Source organism: Lycium ferocissimum, chromosome 6, assembly GCF_029784015.1.
Source record: "Lycium ferocissimum isolate CSIRO_LF1 chromosome 6, AGI_CSIRO_Lferr_CH_V1, whole genome shotgun sequence".
Taxonomy (NCBI): domain Eukaryota; kingdom Viridiplantae; phylum Streptophyta; class Magnoliopsida; order Solanales; family Solanaceae; genus Lycium; species Lycium ferocissimum.
Genome location: NC_081347.1, coordinates 55,903,988 through 55,917,501, shown reverse-complemented (window position 1 = coordinate 55,917,501; position 13,514 = coordinate 55,903,988).

Genomic DNA, 13,514 nt, shown 5'->3' with positions numbered 1-13,514 from the left:
TTGCCTCTTTGAGAAACTAGGTTCCTCACTTACACTGCTCTTTCTTTTCTTAGGAGGTTGAGATACACTCTTCTCTTTTTCACCCTGTTCACTTTCATCAACCACAGCATCCTTTTCATTAGTTGTCTTTCCTTTCTCTTCCTTTTTCTTCTTTGAATTCTTCTTAACAAGTGAAGATTTTTCCACTTCATCTTCCTCATTCTCCACAAGTACCACATCAGCAGGTGACTCAATTTCCTCATCAACAAGCTGACACTTCACTGACCTCCTCCTTTTGTTCACAACACTCTTCTCCTTACTACCCTTTAGAGCAGACTCAAGTTGAGCCTTTTTCTTTTTCCTGGTGGTGCGTTCCTTATAAGCAATGTGTTTTCTTTCATTGACACCACCCTTTATCACAGCACCAGAGTTTCTTTTAAACACTGCACTTATGACAAGATCATCATCGGAATCAAATACCTGAGAAGGGCTGTTGGAACCAGGTTCCTTCTCAGGAGAAGGATCTCTCAAAGGTACAATAACGGTAGACAGAGTTAAGGGGTTGAAAATACCATCCAAATTTTCCCTTGAGGACCCTAGTGTCTCATCCTAGATAGGAGTCGTCTTGAGTGCAGAGGACTCAAACTCTCTTTGGGTTAAGGGACCAGGTCCCTCATTTAGTTCGCCCTTTTCTTGCCCATTTTTCCTTTCCCCCTGAATCCTTGCACTACCTCCCTCAGCCTGCAAGGCATCAACAAAACCAGCCACAATCTTGACGTCACTATCCAAAATGTTAGACCTAACCGGTTCCTTTTCAGACAAAGACCCATCAAACTCTATTGAAGGCTCATTTACCCCTTTAGCACTATCAAGAGGGATGGGATTACCTGAGTTAGTTGAGTTTTCCTCAGAATTTCCTTTATTATCGGCATTTTCCTGCTCCTCTGTAGTACCAACACCTGCAGTCTTGCACATGTCACCGGAAGTCAATTTTTCAGCAACACCACTTTGATCCTCTATACCCACAACCTTAGCCACCATAGATTGACTGAAAACCTCAACATCATCATTTTTTTCCTCGATTTCCTCAGTATTTTGAAGGTATTTCGAGACTGACACGGTTTGACCACTCTCTTTCGAGATGGGCTTTTCAGTAGGAATAGGGGTTGTGGTAGAGGACACGAATTTCTTTAGGGTTTGCCTCTTGCGAGTCCTAGGGGGACCAAAAATCTTTGGCTTTGTTGGTGAGATAGTGGGGTGGGGATTGGGGCTTTTGGGGGTGATTCTTGCAATATTGATTCTGAAGGAGTTGGGTTTTTAGATGGTGAGAGAGTGGAGTTCATTTCTAGTATGATGGGAGACGGAGGATCGTGTTAAGACATGGTTAATTTGGAAGCAAGAAGACACAAAGAGAGGAGAATGTAGAAGGTTTGGGGTTTAGTTGTTGTGTTCAGTAAGAGAGAGAAGGTGAAGTGGTGTGCCTGAGAATTGAAGTGAGGAGAGAGAGAGATAAAATAAATCGGGTTAAATGGGAGAGAAGGATGAGTGTGATTGGGTGTGGAGAAAAGGTGTCAGATATCGGGTCGGTGCTAGAGAAAAGAAAAATGTTTGAGAGTGTATTTTGGAGATTAAGGCTGGAAACAGATTAATAACATGGCACTTTGAGCAATTTAAAAACATAGAAGTACTGAAGAGACTACTAACCTGAATTACAGCAACTGTGTTCCTTGACAATTTTAAAAATTCAAGCAAAGACTCTGAGTAATGCAATGACACATATATTGGTATTGTCCTGAAACTGCCATGTGTGTATACATGTAACAATATAAGAGTGAGTTAGATGCCACCAAAAAATACTTTATAGCATTGTACCTTTCCTCTTAACATAGCCAATCATTGAGGGAACTAGTGAATAGGTAACTAGTTGAGCTTGATCAAGCCCAACAACAAGCAATTTCTTTCAAAGTGTTCCCTGCTCAGTGTCTTCGTGAAAATATCTGCTACCTGGTCCTCTATTTTGCAGAACTTCATACAGATCAAACTTTTTTCAACATTATCTCTTAGGAAATGGTGCCTAACATCAATGTGTTTGGTCCTTTTGTGCTGCACTAGATTTTTTCCATATTTAGTGCATTTGTATTATCACCCAACAACGGCACACAGTCAGTGAGAACACCAAAATCCTTAAGTTGTTTTTGATCCATAACAATTGAGCACAACAGTAGTTACCCACATACTCACCTCCAAGAATGGAGAGAGCCATGCGCAGTTTTGTTTCCTTGTACCCTATGAGATCAAGCATAACCCTAGAAAATGTGTCATTCCATATATGCTCTTCCTATCCACTAATACCGAGCATAATTAGCATCAGCATATCTAATGAAGTCAAAATTGTCTCCTGAAGGATAGAAGAAGACCAGGTCCGTAGTTCCTTTGAGATACCTCAAATTTCTTTTTGCAGCCTTCAAATGAGATTCCTTTGGGCTTGATTGGAACCTTGCACACAACCCAACACTAAAGACAATGTCAAGTCTACTAGCAGTTAGGTACAATAAAGACCCGATGATACCCCTATACATGGTTCCATTGACAGAAGAACCAGGTTCGTCCATGTCTAACCGAGTAGCAGTGGCTATAGGTGTATCAATAATCTTAGCATTTTCCATTTCAAATCTTTTCAGCAGGTCCTTGATGTACTTTTGTTGACTGATCATGGTGCCTTTTGAGGTTTGCTTCACTTGCAGCCTAAGGAAGAAATTTAGCTCACCCATTATGCTCATCTCATATTCATTTCCCATGAGATTTGAAACTTCTTAACAAAGGGAATCATTAGTGGCACAAAAAATGATATCATCAACTTAAACTTTCACAATCAACAAATTTCTCCCTCTTTTTTCCGTAAAATAAGGTGTTATCAATTTTTCCTTTTGTGAAGCCATTTTCAAGAGGAAACCTTGACAATCTCTCATACCATGCCCGAAGAGTTTGCTTTAAACCATATAGAGCCTTGTCAAGCTTGAACACAATAACCAGGATGCTCATGACTTTTAAAACTAGGAGGTTGCTTGAGAAAGACTTTCTCCTTCAGATATCCATTAAGGAAGGAATTTTTTACATCCATTTGGAACAATTTGAATTTCATATGAGATGCAAAAGCAATAGGAATCCTGATTGCTTCCATCCTTGCAACAGGAGCAAAAGTCTCATCATAGTTTATTCCCTCTTCTTGAGCTACCAGCCTTGCCTTGTTCCTTGTAGTGTTTCCAAATTCATCAAGCTTATTTCGTAACACCTACCTAGTCCCAATCACTGTTCTGTCTGAAAGCCTCGGGACCAGGTGCCACACCTTGTTTCTCTCTAATTGGTGAAGCTTGTCTTGCACGGTAACTATCCAACAAAGAGCATCTTTCAATGTTTCCTTAATATTCTTGAGTTCAACTTGATGTAGGAGGGCTGAGAAGGCAAGCATGTTTCTTGCCCTAGACTTAGTTTGAATACCATAGTCTAAGGGAGTAATTACATTGTGGAGAGGATGAGATCCCTTGTGCTTCTAGTTGGATAATATAACTTCAGGATTCGAGGAACCAGGTTCCTTCATATTTGATTCATCATTGACATCAACAGGGGCATGACTTCCATCTCTTTGTCCAACCTCAAGAGTACCTGATACAGCATCAGCTACCCGATCTTCAACTTCGAGTAGAGTAATGGAGGGACCGGGTTACTCAGTGCCTTCTGGAGATTCTGCTGCATCTTCTTCATCACTCTGTTTGATCTGACTTATTAATTCAGTCTTTCCATTTGAAATTTCGATGGCTTCATCAGGGACTTTTGTAAATTCACCATCTTCAGCTTCATCATTGTGTGTCTCTTTGCTACCTAAATCATTTAAATCATCGAAGATCGCACACATCCTTTCTTTGTATGCAAGCACCACATACTTTGTGATCTGAGAACTTGATTTTTTGACATCGCAAGCACCAGGTCCTCTACGATCTTACTGACAATCAAAGATAAATACTTGCATGTCCTATTTGTCTGTGTCTCAATTTTGCATCATTACCAAGGACACAGGGATATATTAAGAACAAAGGGTTATGTTAGATCCCACAGATATGAGGGCCACTTCACAAGTTGTGCTTCATATAAAAACACGTAGTACATGTTCTCAGTTGCAAGGGAGAATGTCTTGCTAGTTTTGCCAGTGCCAAGAATTCACTCATTCTTTTCATTTCCAAATGACATCCTCCCTCCTTGGTAGGCCTGAGTGAGAGAAATTCATTTATTTAGTTATACGCCTTGAGAAACCCCCATCCATGTACCTTTTTGACTGCTTCCTCTCACTCAAGCCTGCCGGATGGATCACTGACTGAGTTTAGGAACCCAAACTAGATTAGTCCCTTGGAGTGATGGAGAGGATGAATTAAGCTTCTTTTTGCCCATGCAAACAAGTCAATTTTTCTCTTGTGAGGACCAGGTCCCTCTGCTCTCTATCTCTTTTCGACAAAATCTTCATTTTTCTTAGGGGCTTGAAATTTGACTTTGCATGCCCTTTTGAGATGGCCAGTCTGACCACAATAAGTGTATAGCCAACTTTCAGTTATAGAGACAGCCTTGCTATGGGGATTGTTGGGAATTTTGGTCTTTTGAAAACCAATGCGTATCTATCTGCTACACCATTTGTGTACATAGATGCAATTGAGGACCAGGTCTACTGCAATGACTCATCTAGCTTGATTTTCATGGTTTTCAGCTTCTCCTGAAGCTCTTTATTCTTTTCCAGCTTAGCCTTGAGACTCATTTTGGCTTGCTCAAGCTCACTTCCAAGCTCAAGCTGAATCTTATCCTCCTCCTTTCCTCTAGAAGGTGTATCCATCAATTTCTTCATTTGACTTTTTAGCAAGGAATTTTCTCTATTAACTTCCTCAACCTGTTCCCTCAAGTTTATAATGCAGACTATCATGTCATCCTTTTCTTGTTCTACTTCATTAATCTTCTCAGTTAGAGCCTCCTTTTTTTAATGATACCATGATGCTCATTGATTAACATGTTTGCTAATGAGATCAATTTTCTGTGAGAGTAACTTTTCAATTTTGTTTGAACAGCAAGAAGGTTACCTCATCCTGCTCACTTCCATCATCAGTGTCATATTTTTCCATGAGAGCAAAGATTGAATCATATGTTGAGGGTTCATTATTGACGTGACCAACATGGATGTGTCACATAAGTCATCTCCATCTTCAGATTCACTTGTGGAATCTCCTCATGCAGCCAAGCCTGCTTCATCAAGTTGTCTGCTGCTTCTCTTCTTTTTAACTTTATATCAGGAACCCAATTCCTCTTTGCTGCTTTGTCAAAGTTGTTCTTGTAATGGTCTTGCTTGTGGAAATGAAATTCTTTGATGAAATGCCTAGGTTTTTCACATTTTTTATAGCAACCATATCCCTTGAGATTTTTGCTGTAACTTCCCTTCTTCTGGAGCCCACCATTTTTACGAACCATTTTTTTTTGAAATCTATGAGTGAGATATGCCATATCTGACTCATCATCACTTGAATCACTCTTACCATCAGCCTTGAGAATCAGGTTCTTCTCTTGCCTTGGCTCCCTCCTTTCCAGATTTTGTTTTCTTTTGAGTTCATAGGTCTTGAGATTACCAGTGAGCTCATAAATGGTCAGTTTTTACAAATCCTTGGCTCCAGTGATGGCATTTACTTTACTTTCCCAAGAATTTGGCAAAGACACTTAGTAGTTTGCGAACAAATTTGTTTGTCGCAATTATTTCACCAAGAGAATAAAGTTTGTTTATGATGGAGGTGAATACGTATGCATATCATGAATAGACTCACCATCCTTCATCTTGAAAAGCTCATATTCCATGGTAAGCATGTCTATTTTAGACTGTTTCACCTGATTAGTTCCCTCATGAGCGGTTTGAAAAGCATCCCAGATCTTTTTTGCCGATTGGCATGATGAGATGCGACTATACTTATCAGCCCCAATACCGCACGCAACGATCTTCTTGGCTCTGTAGTTCTTTTCAACAGCCTTTCTATCAGTCTCATTATATTCCTTCCTTATTTTTGGAACTGTTTCAGCTCCAGCCTCATTTTTCTTCATAGGAACAAAAGGACCATCACAGATAATGTCCCATAACTCGGAGTCCTCAGCCATGAGATAGTTATGTATCCTTGTCTTCCACCATCCATAATATTTACCATTGAATCTTGGTGGTCTTGTGCTAGATTGTCCTTCTTCTAAGTTTGGTGGTGCAGCCATGAGAAAGATCTAGGTGTTAAGCTCTTAGAAAGAACCCGCTCTAATACTAATTGATATAATATATGAGTCCACCAAACAAGATAGAGAACTAGGTTCTCTATCTGTTCCCTCAAGTAAAAACAGAAAGTAATTAACACTTACGTGGAAAACTCCTTACTCGAGGGATTAAAACCACGACCCACCCCAGTAGGATTTCCAACTTCACTAAAGAGAGCAACTTCAAATTACAACCTATTGCAACCTAGGAATTAAACTCTTAATCCCTACCCCTTACAATACCTTTATTGTAAGCCCTTTACAATAACTCTATTGCAAAGACACTCTTGACTAACTCTAGCCATGAACACAATCACACCTTGACTAGCTCTAGCCAAGAACATAAACCGACAAAGGTTGTAAATTTGTCCTACTTTTACACTTCTTGAAAGCCGTGTAGGAATACAAGTAAAGAACAACAGACAAAAATTAAACATTTAAAAAGAACCTAAGACATAGACATTGAATACTGAACTAGTTCCTTTAGTTGTTGCACCTTTGATCTTTAAGAGAGCACTTTAGGAGCAGCGATGGCTGCCTCTTGAGAGTAAATATTCTTTTCGATTTCAAAGTGTTAGGTTAAGCATTGGAACATGTCGTATATATATTCGGGAGCATGTGAGAATCATGTGACAATGGATATGGACATTTCAATCTTTGGTTTGGCCTCTAGCACACTGCACCTTGTCGTCTTCTCTGCTTCTCGCCCGGCCGGTACAAGGCTTGCCTTTACAACTGTAGAGTTGACTGTACGACGTGCAGGGGACCTGATCGAGTACCTGATCCCTATCTGGTTCCTCAAAAGTTTGGCAAATCATCAAAACACAAAATATCATATCTTATCACAATATTATTCATAATTTTACCAATGGAACTCATTAGGGATTTTATTGCAAGCTAGCTCTCGTATCTCTTCATATGTGTTTTCTTAATTCTTTTGTTTGCTCTTGTCAAGGGGCGTGGCGTTTGTTTAAAAAATAGTTGATTTTTTTTTTTTTTTTTTTTTTGTGAATTTTTCAACTTCGTTCAACCAAACGTTATTTTGTAAGAATATTAACATAATAAAATTAAAATAAACATGATATTAGGATATAAAATAATTTAGATTAGCAAGGATAATTGCATGTGTGTCCTTTTGAGCTATATATAAATGATCATTTTCTTTATTATCCTTTCTCAATACAAAGGGGTCAGTGGACCAATCAATATCAATATATATTATAAAGCTAGGCATAGACAAGGTGATGTGGCATCTCTCTATACAGGAGCGGAGGGAGGAAGGGCCAAGGGGGTCATGCGAACCCCCTTTGATGAAAATTACACTGTTTATACATAGTTAAAATTATTTTTTATGTATATATAGTAGACGTTGAGCCCCCTTTGCCTACTTCGTGTGTTTACTTTTTCGTATTTTGAACTCCCTTAGTGAAAATCCTGGCTCCTTCAATATCTCTCTGGCTTCCATTGCTATTTATCTTTTTTGTCAAATTTTTAACCTTTTTCTTTTATATCTCCCACCAAATATTTGATGAAAATTAAAAGCACTCGATCAATAAGTTTATAATTATTCACATTCATTGCTCAATTAAAAGGGAAAGGTATTTAAGAAAATTAATTCTTTTAAGTTACTTGCTGAGGCATTCCTTTTGGCTCATTCCACTTCTATTCTCATTATCTGTCTCATTAATTATATCTCAGTGATGTAGTATCACATCAGTTACCAAAGAACTTTACCGATTGGTCTCCCCACTGAAATAAAACGTCTCTTTAGCTCCCCCTATACTTGTCATGGCTTCAATTATCCCTATATAATATTTTACTGAATTTGGTTGCCGCAGACTCTGTCTTCTATCAATACTAGTAGGCTGCACGGGCCCAATATTTGGATATTCTTTTGTTGAGAAAAGACATCATTTGACCCCTGAACTTGGCACGAAAACTTAGTTTAGCAACTAAACTTAAGTTGTATTTATTTACCCCCCTTAACAACTTTCAAGTTAATTAAATACACCCCTTAGCGGGTGACGTGGCAAGAAAGTGTACCCAATCTCTTAAAAGCGCGTGGGAAGAAAAAAATAACACTAAAGGTGGTCCCAACTGTAGATATGTCATCTTCTAATTGGATGATATATTAAGATTTTCTTAATATTTTATTTTCCATTTTAAATTAACTTTTTCCTTTTCTTTCTTATTCTTTTCCCTTTCTCCTTCTTCCAACCCCCCCCCCCCCCGGAAACCCGCCCTCCGTCTCCTTCCTATCGTCACCGTGACCCACCACCACCTTCACCCACTGATCTCCATCACACCACCACTGCACCGCTACCATCGCCCATTAACCCCGACCAACAAACCACCATCTCCTTCACCCCAAAACCAACCCATCTCCACCCTTAAGCCACCTCGTCACCACCCATCTTCACAACACCATCATTACCATCAATTCAGCTTTAAAAAAAAAATTCCCTCCCACCATCCTTGCCTCCCTCTACTGAGTTTCTAAACCCCAATTTCTCCAAGTTTTTATTCAATACCCGTAAGGTTCCATCCTAATTCTCTTAATGGTTTTCCTTTTTTTTTTTTTTCTGTTGAAAATGGGTTATTGTCTTTGACAATTGGAACTGTAAAATATTGATTATATAAGCTATTTGGTTGATGGGTTTTTCTTCAGTTGAGTAATGAAGAAATTGCAATGTTCAATAATGAAGAAATTGCACGAATTGCCCTTCAAATGGACTGGTGTGTGGCGAAATTGTTGATGGGTTTTTCTTCAGTTGAGTAGTGAAGAAATTGCAATGTTCAATAATGAAGAAATTGCACGAAATTGCCCTTCAAATGGATTGTGTGGCGAAATTGTTGATGGGTTTTTCTTGATGAGTAATGAAGAAATTGCAATGTTCAATAATGAAGAATTGCAAATTGCCCTTCAAATGGACCGTGTGGCGAAATTGTTGATGGGTTTTTCTTCGATGAGTAATGAAGAAATTGCAATGTTCAATAATGAAGAAATTGCACGAATTGCCCTTCAAATGGATCGGGTGTGTGGCGAAATTGTTGTTGATGGAGCGTTGATGATATTGGAGGTAAATCACAATGAATTTGAGTTTTCTTTTTTCGTTGCAGCTGGGGTGGGGGTGGAGGGGCGGAAGAAGGTGGGTTTGGTTGTTTGGTTGGGGGTGGGGGTGGCGGCGGTGGTGGTGTGGTGGAGGCGGCAGTGGTGGTGGCGTGGTGGTCGCGGTTCCATTTTTAATAAAATAATAAAATAGGGAAAGAATGAAGAAGAAAGAGAAAAACTAAATAAATAAAAATAATTAAAAAAATATTTAATGACATGGACCAATCACCAAAGGCGAGTGGTGAACAAAACCTAGATCTCAACTGGTTCAGGCCGCTAAGGGGGGTATTTAATTAACTTGAAAGTTGTTAAGGGGGGTAAATAAATACAACTTAAGTTTAATTGCTAAACTAAGTTTTCGTGCCAAGTTCAGGGGTCAAATGATGTCTTTTCTCTTCTTTGTTCTTTGTTTATTAAATTGGAAAGCAATGTTAAAGATTGTATATTTGATATTCTCCATTCAAAAATCTGTGTACAACAATAACAACAACATACCTCGTGAAATCTCACAGTATGGGGTCTGGGGAGGGTAAAATGTACGCAGACCTTACCCCCATCTCGGAAGATAGAGAAGTTGTTTCCGAAAGACCCTCGGCTCAAGAGAAAACATGACGAGAAAAGGTTAGATAAGCACAAACAATTCAAAGCAATACGAAAATGAAACTAACGAAAGCGAAAAAGCCATGATAAAGCAGTGTGAGGAAAGAAGCAGTAGCTACCACAGATAAATACGATAATTGTGGTTCAAAAATCTGTGTAAATACATAAAAATCATTATTAATTAATACAACGTTCGGTTGTTCTTTTTTTTTCCTATAATATATGTATAAGTTATGCGAAAATGTATGTGTGTGTGCGCAGTGGCGTACGCAGGATTTTTGTTAAGAGGTGTCGACATTTAAAGAAGAGAACAGATGAAAAAATTAGAGAGACGAATGAATGTTAGAGTTTTAAGTTTAGCTTGGTTAATCCAGTTCAAACTTGGGTTTCAAGTAATTTAATGTGAAAGACAATTATGCAAAAGTTAACCTTAGATTGATCGGTTTATTTGATCCTTAGGGCCTAGGGGTAAGATTTTGGGGGTTCGAGTAAAGCATGCTATATTTTAACAATTACAAAAAGTTTTTTTAAAAAAAAAAACTATAATTTGCCACGAACAGATTCGAACTCTAGGTCATCACTACACTAGAAACATGCCTAACCAATAGGCCATGGAGCATTTTGTGGTAGGCAGTGTCACTTTAGAATAAATGTAATGATATTCTGTTATTTAGATTAGTATATATATATACATCAATATTAATTAAAAGTTGCAACGAAGCATTGTCGGACGACACCCCTTACTATAAGGTGTGTCCGCCCTTGTGTGTGCGCGCGTGCGCAAAAGGGGAACAATAAGTTCAAAGATAAGCTAAGCAATATGTGATAATCGGCTAGACTGTGTGAAATATGTATAATGTGAGTATATTTAATGTGAATTCAAAACGTATCTTTATTAGCTAATTTTAATTAATTCTAGAGTCACACATCTTACATTTATTTTTGAAATACGAAAAATTTGCTTTTTGATTTGACTGTACAATTATTTTGTTTAATTTTAAGTGGGAAAATTGAGTAATTAACTCAAGTTGAACCTTAAAGAAAAAAAGAATATGAATAATCTTGAATGTTCTTTCTTAAATTCTACTAAAATCTGTACAAGTTTTATGCCTAACTTGAATTTTACTTAGTTTTAACAAACTAAAACTTGACAAGATCTTCTAATCCTACTATACAACAACATACCCAGTGTAATCTCACAAGTGGGGTTTGGGGAGGGTAAGATGTACGTAGACCTTACCTCTATCTTTGGAATAGAGAGGCTATTTCCGATAGACACATTAAAAAATGTAAAGTGAATCACCGCAGAAACTTAAGAAAAGAAAAAAGAACTGCAAAAATAGCAAATGTACAAAAATGCAGTAACATATATCAATACATATTAGCGGAATCTAATCCTACTATATACATTATATATATGTATATGTATATATATATATATATATATCAAATGGAGGAAATATCAAATGGAGGAAATATTGATAAGCGTAAAGAAAAAAGTTTCCATTTAAAGGAAAATAGATACAATTGAAACAATTTAAAAAAATTGAAAAAATAATTTTAGTTCATGTCTGACACATTAGCATGTGTTGTTATGGGAACAATTGAGTGGGCCGCTCGGTTATCAAGAGCACGGGGCCTTTAAAGGGCTAAAATGTCACAATAGCAGAAAATCAAAGCAGCCAACGAAATGTACAAACCAACAAGAACATGGTAAAAAACACAGCAACTTGAAATGACTGAAATGCCCTCTCCAACAAGCAGGCATGTCAACGAAGTGCAGCCTGCTTCAGCAACTCCACTCCCACTTCTTATATAGGAAAAAGAAAGAAAGAATAATATAGCAGCTGATGATGATTTGAAGTGCCAGCAAATTGTGTCATGCAAACTTGCTCCTTTTATTTTAAATATTTTGAGGTATATACTCTTGGAGCATTTTTTGATTTTATAGTGTAAAATTTCACCTGTTGAATAGTAACATTGATAATTTAGCTTATGCAAACTGGGACTATTCCCTTCAAGTTGTCGTGATTTTGTTATAAACAAAGCTACTTTAGTGTCATCTCCCTTCACTTGGTATATCTTATTTATTTTTTCAGTGTCTTGAATATCTATGTTAAAATGTATATGTCTCTTTTTGTTTAGATAGTTGTCCCAAAATATAAGAAAGTTAAACAGTTAATATAAACACCCAGCGAAAACTATCAAGAGACACTTCTTTCAAGCAATTTGGTATCTTTGGCAATTTGTGAGGGTCGTTTTAACTATATAAGAAGTCTTTGATTATATTAATAATAACATAATAAGATAAATAACTTACTTCAGAAATGGAACTTTTTTATTTATTTTATCCTTATATCGTTTTTAAAGGATTTGATTGCATTTACAGATCGTACTCTATATACTAGACCCGCATAAAACAAAGACCTCTTGTATAACTAAGATTTTTCTAACCGATTTTTTATGTTATATTTTACTTCTCTATAACAACATTTCACCTATAACGGCAACAACCAACTTTATAGCAGTACGCTCTTTGTAAAATTACCCCCCATATAATAGCTATATTCTTTTTTTGGTAATATAATAATTAACCATCTTTATAAAAATAGAATATCTATGATTACCAATAATAAGAGCAGAAATTTTGACCAAATATTTGGTCATTTAATACACTATTTATTACAAAAAATATCATATGAATATATATATTTTCATCATTAAACGATTTTCCTTCATTATACAAAGTGTGATTAAGCTTAGAATTTGACAATTAAAAATGAAAATTAGATTTTATGCATCTTTTTTGCCTATAACAACAAGTATTATTTAAATGTCAATCTTTTTATAGATGTATATGAATATTCTCTCTATAACAATTGAAAAATTTAGGACCCAACCATGCTGTTATAGAAAGGTTTGACTGTACTCTTCTTCGCCTCTTTATACGTTCAATTAAGCATTATGTTATTGTCATGACTTTTGATCTTCTTCTGATTCATCAACCATGTTCCTGATTGTTGATCCTCTGCATGTTCATCCAATATTGATGTCAAATTATAAACTTTAAATAGAGAGTTTAATGGAGGAGGAGGAAAGAACAAAGTTAAGTAGATTTTTTTTTTTTTTTTTCACAAAATGAGGTGTCGCATCACTTCACTACAGACTGACACAATAGATTTTTTGAGTACTGAAGATTTTATTTAATACTAGTATCTGTACCCGCGCGATGCGCCGCCGAAATAATATTAATCATTGCAAATTTTATCTAACTTTTTTTTTAGCACATTAACTACTAAAAATCGTTGAAGTAAAAATTTTCAACCATTGCACATGAATCAACTAAAAATTGTTGAAGTAACCTCTTTGAAAGACACAATAATTAGGACTCCATCCTTTCTTTCTTGAATTTTGTAACCAAAATATTCTCGCAATGCTAACACTATCCTTCCTCCAATTGATTCAACATTCCATTAAAAGGAATGTTCTTTCTATAGCCATCTTCACC